Here is a 12,968-nt window from a genome sequence, read left to right on the forward strand (position 1 = left end):
GGAGCAGTAGCATCTAAGATATCTGTACACGCAGAATTAAAGACCTCCAGGGGTTCATCAATATTTCCATTCAGTTGCAAATCCACTGCGGGGAACTCAAGTTCAGTAAACACAGCAGAAAAGAGTGACAGTCTGTGCGTTAATCAGGCGACAGGGACGCAAAGGGGTGCCCAATCCAGAGACTGACATTAAAATATCAAACTTAAATAAAACCGGCAGATGAACAGCAATGTCAGCATCATAAATCTGCTGAACATTTCCAGGTAAACCTAGAGTGAGAATCAGGTCAAGTATGTGTCGGACACTTCATGAGTTTAAGCAAGTTGAAAGAGTTAATCAAACTCAGGAAGTCTTTGGCTAATGGCTTAGTCTCACAACACACATGAATATAAATTCTACAACAGTCATAATTCAATCATAATCCAGAACAATTGGTGAATACAAAAAAGTCCTGAATAAAGTTATTATTACATCTAGGCAACTGATAGATTACCACACAGAGCACCGGAGACTGGCATTTTATCTCCACAAACTTAGCTTCAAAGGAGAAACTGTCTGCTGAGAATTGCCGACATAAGAAACAGGATCGGAACACCACAGGAAGTCCTCCTCCATTGCTAGTTGTCCGAGGGACACTGAGGAATCCACAACCAGGAGGAAGAACTTCTGAGAACGTTGTGAACTCACCAGGTTGAAGCCACATTTCCATCAGAAACATAAAATCCAACTCATGCGAAGTGAAAAAGTAATTTAAAATTAAAGTTTTGTTTGCTAGAGATCTAAAACTAATCAAAGCCGCCAGCACAGTTGCCTCATCCATGGCTGTAGACGAGGTCCGACTCAGAGAATAAAAATTGCTCAGTTCCACACCATGTTTGAACTGCTGAGAATGACAGGAAGGAGGAACAGTGACCAGGTGAGCTTGAGCCATCAATGTTCCAGGCATAACAGGTTGGATCCAGCACAAGGAGCAGACATGAGGTTGAAAACACCCATCCGATGACCACCTCGCTTTCCCCGTCTCTGAACGTGTCCTTCATGGACAGCTGAAGTGAGTACAACACAGGTAAGCTAGAATGTCAGATAGGAACGGTGATGAGTTTGATTCTTTAGAGGTCAAGACTGATTCCTGGTAATATCCAATAGTTAAGAGGGCTTGGGGATAATAAACCAGAAGAGCAGAGACCACATTACATATAGTTATAAATGCTATAAAAAGCAACAATCAAACCCAGGACTGACAGATGGGCAGCCGCACACTCTGGCACCATCTTTCAACAACCAACCATCTTGGGGGGTTTCCCACTGGAACTTAGGGGTCTCCAGTCCATATTCTGCACAGATGTTCCTGTACACTATGCCAGCTACTTGATGATGGTGCTCCATGTATTCTTTGGCTGCCGGTATCTTTCACCCCGCTGTGAGATGGGATCCTGCCTGGTATGGTAGATCTGGGCCTCGGTGGCTCTGGTGCTCAGGGCCTGCTTCTCTACTGCCACAATTAGTACCTCTGTGCCATCCTTCAGTCCAGCCCTCTCCAGTCATTGATAGGACCTGTTTATATTGGCCACTTCGGTGATCTGCCGGTGATACGTCCCATGCAGGGGCTTTTCCTCCCATGATGGTTCTTCCATCTCGTGTTCCTCCAGACTCCATTGTCTGAGACATTCACTAAGTGCTTCATCCCTTGGTGCCCACTTCCTGATGTATTCGTGGAGCTTGGATGTTTCATCTTGGATAGTGGCCTTGATGCTCACTAGTCCCCAGACCCCTTTGCTCTTAGTGTATAGTCGCTGGACACTGGACTTGGGGTGAAACCCTCCATGCATGGTGAGCAGCTTCCGTGTTTTGACATTCGTGGTCTGAGCTTCCTCCTTTGGCCAGCTTATTATCCCAGCAGGGTGTCGGATCACTGGCAGGGTGTAGCTGTTAATTGCCCGGATCTTGTTCTTGCCATTGAGCTGACTTCTCAGTACTTGCCTCAGTCGCTGCAGGTATGTAGCTGTGGCAGCTTTCCTTGCGGCTTCTTCATGGTTACCATTCGCCTGTGGTATGCCCAGGTACTTGTAGCTTTCCTCCACATCTGTTATCCTGCCCCCCGGAAGTGCAATGCCCTCTGTATGGATTACCTTCCCTCTCTTTATTATGTAGCCTCACTGATGTAGATCCTGGTGGTGTGGATCAGTGAGTCGATGTCCCGCTCACTCTTAGCATAAAGCTTGATGTCATCCATGTACAGGAGGTGGCTGATGGTGGCCCCATTCCTGAGTCAGTATCCATAGCCAGTCTTGTTGATTAGTTGGCTGAGGGGGTTCAGGCCTCTACAGAACAGCAGCGGGGACAGGGCATCTCCTTGATATATGCTACATTTGATGGATACTGGTGCTATTGGCTTAACGTTGGCCTCCAGGGTGGTCTGCCACAGCCTCATTGAGTTTGCAACGAAGGTCCATATGCTCCCCTCCCTGAGCCGTCACCTTATCGTGGTGGAGGGGTTTGTGCATCCCGAAGATCCTAGCAGCTATGCTGTCGGGGCTTTATGCCCCTGGTAGGGTCACCCATGGCAAACACGTGTCTAGGGGAGGGACCAGACCAAGCACGGCTCATCAACCTCTATGATGACGACCAACCTGGGCATGAATGTTCCCTTGCCCGGACGCGGGTTACCGGGGCGGGGACCCTGGCGGTCCGATCCCCGGCTGCAGAAGATGGCTCTAGGGACGTGGAACGTCACCTCTCTGGTGGGGAAGGAGCCTGAGCTTGTGTGCGAGGTTGAGCGGTTCTGGCTAGATATAGCTGGACTCACCTCGACGCATGGCTTGGGCCCTGGAACCAGAACCCTCGAGAGGGGCTGGACTTTCTTCCACTCTGGAGTTGCTCATGGTGAGAGGCACCGAGCAGGTGTGGGCATTCTCATCAGCCCCCAGCTTGGTGCCTGCACATTGGGGTTTACCCCGGTGGATGAAAGGGTAGTTTCCCTCCGCCTCCGGGTGGGGGGATGGGTCCTGACTGTTGTCTGTGCTTATGCACCGAACAGCAGTTCAGAGTACCCACCCTTTCTGGAGTCCTTGGAGGGAGTGCTGGAGGGTGCTCCTTCTGGGGACTCCATTGTTCTGCTGGGGGACTTCAATGCTCACGTGGGCAATGACAGTGAGATATGGAGGGGAGTGATTGGGAGGCACGGCCCCCCCCCCCCCTCTGAACCCAAATGGTGTTTTGTTATTGGACTTCTGCGCTCGTCATGGATTGTCCATAACAAACACCATGTTCCAACATAAGAGTGTCCATATGTACACCTGGCATCAGGATTCCCTGGACCGCAGGTCCATGATCGATTTTGTAGTCGTGTCATCGGACCTGCGGCCACATGCCTTGGACACTCGGGTGAAGAGGGGGGCGGAGCTTCAACTGATTACCACCTGGTGGTGAGTTGGCTCAGATGGTGGGGGAGGAAGCCGGTCAGATCTGGCAGACCCAAACGTGTTGTGAGGGTCTGCTGGGAACGTCTGGCTGAGTCCCCTGTCAGAGCGAGTTTCAACTTCCGCCTTCAGCAGAGCTTCGAACATGTCCCGAGTGAGGCGGGGGACATTGAGTCTGAATGGGCTGTGTTCCATGCCTCTATTGCTGAGGCGGCCGGCCGGAGCTGTTGCTGTAAGGTCGTTGGTGCCTGTCGTGGCGGTAATCCCAGGACTCGTTGGTGGACACCAGCAGTGAGGGATGCCGTCAAGCTGAAGAAGGAGTCCTATCGGGCCTTCTTGGCCTGTGGGACTTTGGAGGCAGCTGATGGGTAGACTTCTAGACGGCTTCGAGCAGATTCTGGTCCACCATCCGGCGGCTCAGGAGGGGGAAGCGGTGCTCCATCAATACTGTGTACAGTGGAGGTGGGGAGCTTCTGACCTCAACTCGGGACGTAGTGGGTCGGTGGAAGGAATACTTCGAAGACCTCCTCAGTCCTACCAACACGTCTTCCGATGAGGAAGCAGAGCTGGGGAACTCAGGGGTGGACTCTCCTATCTCTGGGGCTGAAGTCACTGAGGTGGTCAAAAAGCTCCTTGGTGGCAAGGCCCTGGGGGCAGATGAGATCCGCCCGGAGTTCCTTAAGGCTCTGCAATGCTGTGGGGCTGTCCTGGCTGACATGCCTGTGCAGCATCACGTGGACATCGGGGGCAGTACCGCTGGATTGGCAGACAGTTTGCCCAACCAGTCTACGTGTGCTTTGTGGACCTGGAGAAGGCATTCGACCGTGTCCCTCGGGGGCTCCTGTGGGGGGTACTCCGGGAGTATGGGGTACCGGACCCCCTTGTACGAGCTGTCAGGTCCCTGTACGACAGTTGTCAGAGCTTGGTCCACATTACCGGTAGTAAGTCGGATTCGTTTCCGGTGAGGGTTGGACTCCGCCAAGGCTGCCCTTTATCACAGATTCTGTTCATAACTTATATGGACAGAATTTCTAGGCACAGCCGAGGTGTTGAGGGGATCCGACTTGATGGCCTCAGGATTGGGTCTCTGCTTTTTGCGGATGACGTGGTCCTGTTGGCTTCATCTGGTCGTGATCTCCAAGTCTCACTTGAGCGATTCGCGGCCGAGTGTGAAGCAGCTGGGATGAGAATCAGCACCTCCAAATCTGAGACCATGGTCCTCAGCCGGAATAGGGTGGATTGCCCTCTCCGGGTCGGGAGTCAGGTCCTGCCTCAAGTGGAGGAGTTTAAATATCTCGGGGTCTTGTTCACGAGTGAGGGAAGGATGGAGCGCGAGATCGACAGACGGATCGGTGTGGCGTCTGCAGTAATGCAGGCTCTGCGCCGGTCTGTCATGGTGAAGAAGGAGCTGAGCCAGAAGGCGAAGCTCTCGATTTACCAGTCGATCTACGTTCCTACCCTCACCTATGGTCATGAGCTGTGGTCGTGACTGAAAGAAGGAGATCTCGTATACAGGCGGCAGAATTGGGTTTCCTCCGCAGGGTGGCCGGGCTCACCCTTAGAGATTGGGTGAGGAGCTCGGTCATCCGGGAGGGGCTCAGAGTAGAGCCGCTGCTCCTCCACATTGAGAGGAACCAGTTGAGGTGGGTCGGGCATCTGGTCAGGATGCCTCCTGGACCTCCCTGGTGAGGTGTTCCAGGCACGTCCCTCTGGGAGGAGACCCCGGGGAAGACCCATGACACGCTAGAGGGATTATATCTCTCGGCTGACCTGGGAACGCCTCGGGATCCCCCCGCAGAGTTGGCAAATGTGGCTGGGGAGAGGGAAGTCTGGGCTTCCCTGCTTAGACTGCTGCCCCCGCGACCCGACCCCGGATAAGCGGCAGAAGATGGATGGATGGATGGATGGGTCCATATGCTGCCATTGATCTTGTACAGCTGAAGACATTCCAAGATCCATGTGTGTGGCATTAAGTCCTAGGCTTTCTGGTAGTCAATCCAGGCGGTGCACAGGTGTATCTCTCTGGTTTTGCAGTCTCTGTTTTGTCAACCAGCAGCTTGTCCCCTGTTTCCTTTGCCAATGTCTTATTGTGTCTCTGCCATGTCTTGGCAGGTTATTGGCCGGTAGTTGGATGGGACTGATCCCTGGTGGGGGTCTTTCAGTATTGGGAATGTTCATATCTTGGTAAACCATTCACGGTGAGTCGCATCCCTCTGGAGTTGGTTGAACCAACTCACGAGGGGAACAGAAAAAAAAAAAAAAAAAAAAAAAAATATATATATATATATAAATATATATATTATATATATATATATTTTTTTTTTTTCCTGTTCATTTTCATCAGTATATGTATCATATTCTGTTTTCCATCCTATGTGACCATGATGGTCACATAGGATTGTCATGATGGTCAAGAGACCATCATGACCATCTATGTGTCATGATGGTCTCTTGGTTTGCATCTTAGTTATGGTTTTCTGTTTTAGTTTGTAGTTTTCCTTATTTAGTTCTCTCGTCTAGTTTCTTGTTTTGCTTTCCAATTCATTTGCTTACCTAATTTCATTTTCTCATTCATTTCACCTGTGTCCAGTTATTTCTTCCATGTATTTTTACCCCTTGGTTTGTGTTCTTAGTTGCTGGTACATTGTGTTTAGTCTTGTGTTTGTTTCTTGTTTAGTTCATGCCTCAGTCAGTCTTCTGTCTGGGTTTAACTAAATACACCTAATTCCCAGAACCTTCTCAGCAGTCTGCGTCAGTCTCCTGCATTTGGGTCCACACCTCTACGCCACCATAACAGAATGGACCAGCCAGCCAAGGACCCAGCAGAGAGGATTACTCCCTTTGAGTTCCTCTGCAGAATGGCTGCGGAGGACTCTCTGACCTGTGTAGAGCCAGACCCCATGCTTTACTAGGGGTCCAGATTGGCTATCCAGACTTCTCCATCACTTGGGTATACATAGACTGTGGCGATGGCCAGTAACAAGCGAAACTTCAAGCAACATTGCTTCCCTTCACCTTGTGCTACAGGGTCATCGCCGCCTGCTCCAAGGTCCAAATCATGGGGTTCACCACCAGCTCCCAGCCCTGGTCCATGGCGCCTGCTTCTCAGCCCAGATCCCTGTCTCCGAGGGGGTTCAAGAAATGAATGCTCCTCCTCTGATTTTTGTGGCCGAGGGGGTCCTGGATAGGGACGCTGTCCTTCTGACTCCTGTGTCCATGGAGGTCGCTCCTCCTCCACTGGACCCTACAGCTCCTTAGCATGAAGCGTTTGCTCCTCCTCCACCTCAAGTCCCCAGAGAGATCGGTCCCCTGTCTTCATTACTCCTGCCTTCTCTTTGCTGGTTTTGTGGACGCCCTGTCTTGGGGGTCCATCTTCATTGGCCCATGTGGGGAAACCTACCTTGCTGGCCCAGTTGTTTTGGCCTCCAGGTCATCCCCCAGAGCCAAGCCTGCTGTCTTTGCAGCCTCCTGGCTGACCTCCAGAGCCTGGCCTGCGTCTATCTTTCCGGCCGACCTCCAGGACCAGGCTGGCCACTGTCTGTCCCCAGAACTAAGTCTCCTGCCGCCTTGGCCTCCTGGACTCTGTTTTGCCCTGGTCCCTCCTCCGAACCACTTCCTCCCATCTGTCTCTGAACTCTTGTGTGTGGGCCATCCGGTGGTCAGCCCTCGAGGGGGGCTACTGTCAGGTTGTGATGTTTCACGTCTCTTTAGTTCCTGGTTTCCTGCTTTAGTTGGTAGTTTAGTCTGTGATGTTTTTGATGGCTTTCCTCTTCTGCAGCACATTTACTTCGAGCATCTTCAGGGCCATAATGAGGGACTGGCCCGCAAACCCTCTGCACCAGACCTAGATGGGGTTACACCGGCTTCTCTATCCTCTACTCTGACATTTGCTTGCCAACTCCTCATACTTGGCCCTTTTCCTCTCAAAGGCCTCTTCCAGCCTGTCTTGCCAGGGGACAGTCAGCTCCAGCAGGACCACTTGCTTTGATGTTTCAGACACCAGAACTACGTCTGGCCTGAGTGTGTTCTCAGTAATGTTCATGCATTATTTTTTTATTCCTCTGTAAATCACTTTGCATCTGGGCCCAACTCCTCAACTCTCCACCTGGAATTTTGAATGATTTCATTTAGTCTCAATTTGGCACAACTATAGATGTTGAATAAGTGGAAGGAAAAGTTTATAATCAAAACCTGTTGTCAACATAAATAGAATTGTCACATTGACATGTTTTTTTTTTTTTTTTTTAACATATTTTGTTCCAAAGATTCCCCTGGTCGTTCTATTACTAAATCCTTTTGTGGGTTTTTTGCCTCCTTCAAGTTGAACGAAGTGTGGTGCATTCATAGTTAAGTTGTTTATGAAAGTGATCAGTGAGAGGGTTTTCACATCACTGTTACATGCTTTAACTCTGTCAGATGAGGGTATAAATGGAACATTTCTTCTATATTATTGCAGTTTTGTCAAAGTAACAGGCAAAAACTTGTCACTCTTTGGTTATCCAACATTGGGTCTCTACATGTCCCTAGACATCAAGAACATGATTATTGTGGGGATGTTTACTTTGAGGATGTCTTGTTTAGCTTTTATCTGAAAATGTAGGCAGAGTTTAAGGGGTTAAAATTCAATCTGATGTAAGAATCCATATTTTCGTGATGTGGAAAATATTAATGGAAAATTATATGTACTCAAATTGTTGTTTTTTTTAGTTTTTTTTTTAAAGGCATTTTAGCTTGCTTGGTAAACATTCATATAGGCTATTAGCAGTGCATTTGTTCAAGCCAGTTGTGTGCTGTTTTTTCTTACTGTGGCCATTTTAACACTGCTGTACCTTTTGCAACCAGATATATGTGATAATCCATCTTGATTAAAGTTATTCTGAGTCAGTAGCAACCAGCTCATCATATAACTAATCCTATATCCTCAAGTAAATTTAGGAGTGATAATCTGAATCTCTAAATTGTGCTTCCTGTGGCAGATTGTTAACCTTTTGGCATGACCCAGTTCAGTTAGCAGTTAGCCTGGCTGAAGCTACACTGAGCTAATTTAAACTGCAGCAGTTGTTGGTGGTAGCAGCAGTTGTTAATATCTGATCCCTGATCAGCTAGTTCACCATAGTCAGCCAGCCTATAAATACTGCATCTGCTGGCTTATGGGAAATGCAATGCTCAGTCAGCACTGTCTTATAAAACCAAACATGAAGCTCATCATTAAAACTATTAAAAGTCTGAGTCACATTTAGAAAAGGATAATGTAGCAAAGTAAATCTCACCTCTAAAAACACAGATGTTGCTGCAAGTTGAACTGACAGCAGATACTTATGAATCCTTCATTACTTGATGGTCATACAGATTTTCAGGTACATAGACATGTTATCTGTTGACACCAACATGCACATACTTGTCATGAATACCACTTCAGATGCAACTGAAATATGATGGCCTGATTTCTAACTGCTGAAGGCATAGCAAATGGTTCAAACTAGAATACAACATTAAAACTGTAACTATCAGAACCACAAATATTAAAAGGATTTTTTTTGTTAATCATTTGGCTGTATGATTCAGTTTGAGTAACCTTTCACTAGATATGTTTCCAGTTTCAGATTACTTCTAGTCCTCTAACAATTTAATTAGCTAAAAATTTCAGAAATGAAGAGTGAATCATATTAGTTTGGGTACAAGTGAAAGTTGCCATTTAAAGTGATTAGAGCCTGATTAGCAATGTTTCACACACCTTCAGGTTTCATGTTTGGTAGAATTGAGTTTTAGAGCAGAATCCAGAGGTGCCTGGTAACCCTAACACATTAACTTATAGGTAAATGAGAAAAAAAACCCTTGAGCTTTCTTTGGAAATCAAAATCCCAGAAAAGTGTTGTAAGCAAACAGTGTGTGAACTTTGCATGATTTGTGTGTAGCCAATCTGACAAACACTGCTTGGTAATTCATTTTTATGACATCTGACTGGAAAATATCATTGTTCAGTCTTACCTGTTTCTGTTTACTCCAAAATAATTCCCACAAACATCTGACTGTCAGCAGCCTCACTTCCTGTCTTTCAGTCTGTCTCACTGTCCATCCACCGTCTTCTCCCTTGCTTTGCTTTTCCTCCAAGTGAAACTTGAGAAGTCATGTAGTGTGTCATTGCACACTGAGACACACATACATACACGTTAAAGAACACGATGGGCAGTTCACACCAGAATCTTTTTTACATTCATGTACAGTATTTGGATGATTTTAAAAAGGAAAAAAAAATATTGACCATGAACCTGGACCAATGAGTGTAGATTAGTAGTAAATTAATGTTCAATATGCAAGGAAATTGAAACAAAATTGAAACAAAATACATATTTTTTTTATTAATGAACAAAGGAAGGTGTGCCAAAATAATGAAAAATGAAAAAAATGATGAGGTTTCGACTTTAGTAAGTCTTCATCAGGTCAAAAAAAAATAAGCAGAAGAAAAAGAAAAGGCACACAAATAACTAAACAGGCTGGCTGTAGGCGAAAGGCTTTCTTAGCAGCAGTGTGTGGAGCATGTGATCCCTTCGAGAGCTGATCACAAGATGAGGGTTAGTGTTTAGGGTTAGGGTTGGGGTTTGGGATTGCCACTGTTGTGGTTTTGGGCACTGGCCGACTGACTTGGGGATTATTGTAAGGTATGTAAAGATTGTGAAGTTGGTGCTCAGTTCTGAAATGGAAATTGAAAGCTGAAAAGAAGATGGCAACAGTGAAGTGGTGAAGTGGGGTGGACGTCCGTCAACCAAACCGGCTGGAATGGTTCAATTCCCCGGCATGGCACCGGACGCCCACCCCAGGAAGTTCACATAAAACTGTTATGGCCAAAGAGTACTGCTATGTGAGGTCTGAAGAATTCCAATTTTAATGAAAAAAAAAAAAAAAGGGGTGGTGGGGGGGGGGAAGACAATAAGTATGTGTTTTGATGGCACAACTGTGTTGGTAGCTCAGTGGGGCAGACATCCACACCCCATGTCGGCAGAAAGGGTTCGACCCACCAGTCCGGCAGAGGATGTCCACCCCAAGCAAAAGAAAAAAGGGGGGGGGGGGGGCACTGAATGAAAGATGAGAAAAAAAAATTTTTTGAGAGAAGGGCAAAATATGAGTGTTTTTTTTCTGTAAAAGGGGAGCTGATGTGGATAATGAATAAGAGTGTGGATGCAGACAGGTTAACGGTGTGGGTGGTATAATGGGGTGGATGTCCGTCAGCCACCCCGGCGGGAGCAGCTTGACTCCCCGGGATGGCCGAGGACACCCAATCCTGAAGATTGAAAAGGAACTGCTGTGGCCATTGAAGTTGCTGTATGGAAGCTATACAATTTAAATATTGATAAAGGAAACAATAGGGAGAACAATTGGTATGTCAGTATGCATTATTAAAACTGTGTGTGGGGAAGAGGGGCAGACATCCAACCTTCACATGGGTGGAGAGGGTTCGACTCCCCAGTCCAGCAGCGGACGTCTGCCCCAGAAGGCTGAAACTGAAGCAGAGGCAACAAAAAGATGAACAACTTTTGAGAAATAAAAAAAATAAAAAAAAACTATAATCCTTAAGCAACGGTGGTATAGACAGTGGGTGTGGGTGTGGATGCAACGGTATCAGTGGCAGAATGGGGTGGGTGTCCATCCACCACACCAGATGGAATGGTTCAATTCCCCAGCATGGTGGAGGACACCCACCCCAAAAAGGTTAAGTAAAACCTGTGGCAGAGGATAGTGTTGACTAGAACCAGAAGAAATGGTAAAATATAGCTGAGGGGGGAAGGTTTGTGTGCATGTGCTTATGGCATAATATTCAGGCCATTTGGGGCTAGTGTTGCTAATGTATGAATCCAGTTTTTCTCCGCTCTTTTCCGTTGTCTGGTGGTCCATCTGTCATTTGATTCCAGGCCCGAGACTCTTAGGTGTTGTGTGGAATGGAGTTGAAAATGGTTGACTAGAGGGGTGGACAGTCTACCTTCCCCGATGTTATAAAGGTGTTGTTTTAAACGGATGAGTATGGAATGCTGGGTTTCTCCTATATAGAGTTTATTACAAATGGTGCAAGTGATGGCATAGACTATATTTTTGGATGATAATGTGTAGGTGGCCAGAATAGGGAGGGTTAGGGTTAGGGTTAGGGTTTAGGTTTGGGGTTGGGGTTGGGGTTTGGGTTATTCAATTAAAGGGTTGGGGTTGGGGTTTGGGTTATTCAATTAAAGGGTTAGGGTTAGGGTTAGGGGGTTAGGGTTAGGGGTTAGGTTCAGGTAAGTAACCCAGGGACCAACCCAGGTAAGTAACCCAGGTAAGTATCCCAGGTGAATGCACTGTCCTAGGGACCAACTCCTGGTCCAGGAGTGGCCAGAAAAAATTGGGCTCTCACGTCCCTCCCCGATGTTGTCCCCTTCCTCTAATGAGGCTCGATGCCGGCCGAATTGGCGTTGGTGCTTTGCCTCTGTAGCTACGTTTCGGAGACTATTTGTCCTTCCTCAGGCTATGGCAAAGTGACTGGACTCTCATATTTGTGTTCCTTTTATATCCTTTCCTTTAGGTTTCATCATTTAGTTTCTCTCTGTATTTAGTTTCTGTTGTCCTTAATTTAGGTTTTTAATTTCGGGAGACTATTAGGGTTAGGGTTCCTTCCCCTAGGGTTAGGGTTAGGGTTCCTTCCCCTAGGGTTAGGGTTATGTCCCCTAGGGTTAGGGTTAGGGTTAGGGTTGGGGTTGGGGTTGGGGTTTAGGGTTACCACAATTATGGTTTTTTGCGCTGGCCTAATGACTTGGGGGTTATTTTGAGTTATGTAAAGATGAGAAATAGCTGATTATTGAGAAAAAAATGGGATAAAAGAAGGAAACAATGAATACCAAATTGGGTGTATATGTATCCACAATGTTGGTGGCAAAGTGGGGCTGACATCTGCCAGCCGCACGGCTGGGAGCGGTTCGACTCCCCAGTGCGGCTGGCAATGCCAGCCCCAGAGAGCTGAAGAAGGCGAATGTTTTTGGGGGAAAAAAAAAAAAAAAAAGGGGGAAAAAAAAGGGCAAAGGGAACAATGAATACCAGGTTGGGTGTGTGCAGGTCAGCAGTGTGATTGGCAAAAAGGGGTTGACATCTGCCCGCCACGCAAGAGGGAACAGCTCAATTCCCCAGCACGGCGAGCGATGCCAACCCCAGAGAATGTTTGTGAAAGATGTTGGGACATGGAATGCTGTTAACTGAACATAAAGGGAAAATTTGCTTATGGAAAAATAGAAAGAAAGAAAAAGAGGAAAAAAAAAAAAAAAAAAAAAAAGGGGCCTGAATGGGGAAAAAAAAAAAAAAAAAAAGGAGTTATTGGGGTTATTAGGGGGCCATGTTGAGGCCATATGGGGTGAGTGTAACCAGTGTATGAATCCAATGTCTTTCTGCTCTTTTACGCTGTCTGGTAGTCCATCTATCATTGGATTCCAGTCCAGAGATTGTGAGGTATTGTATGGGGTGAGATTGAAAGTGATTTACCAGGGGGGTGGACAGTCTACCTTCCCTAATGTTATAGAGGTGTTGTTTAAGACG

At 47.1% G+C, this 12,968-nt stretch overlaps 1 protein-coding gene across 1 annotated transcript in view; it reads right to left on the bottom strand.

Annotated features, from left to right (window-relative positions):
- The window catches only part of LOC306765344 (sodium channel protein type 4 subunit alpha B-like), a 93,337-nt gene extending 83,815 nt beyond the window's left edge, over positions 1 to 9,522 (bottom strand). Inside the window, exon 1 of the mRNA XM_079252762.1 lies at positions 9,408 to 9,522. The gene's annotated coding sequence lies outside the window, so the exon portion shown is untranslated. The remainder of the gene's footprint in view (positions 1 to 9,407) is intronic.
- Between the last annotated feature and the right edge of the window lie 3,446 nt (positions 9,523 to 12,968).

Source organism: Telmatherina bonti (assembly GCF_933228915.1).
Source record: "Telmatherina bonti genome assembly, chromosome: 14".
NCBI lineage: Eukaryota > Metazoa > Chordata > Actinopteri > Atheriniformes > Telmatherinidae > Telmatherina > Telmatherina bonti.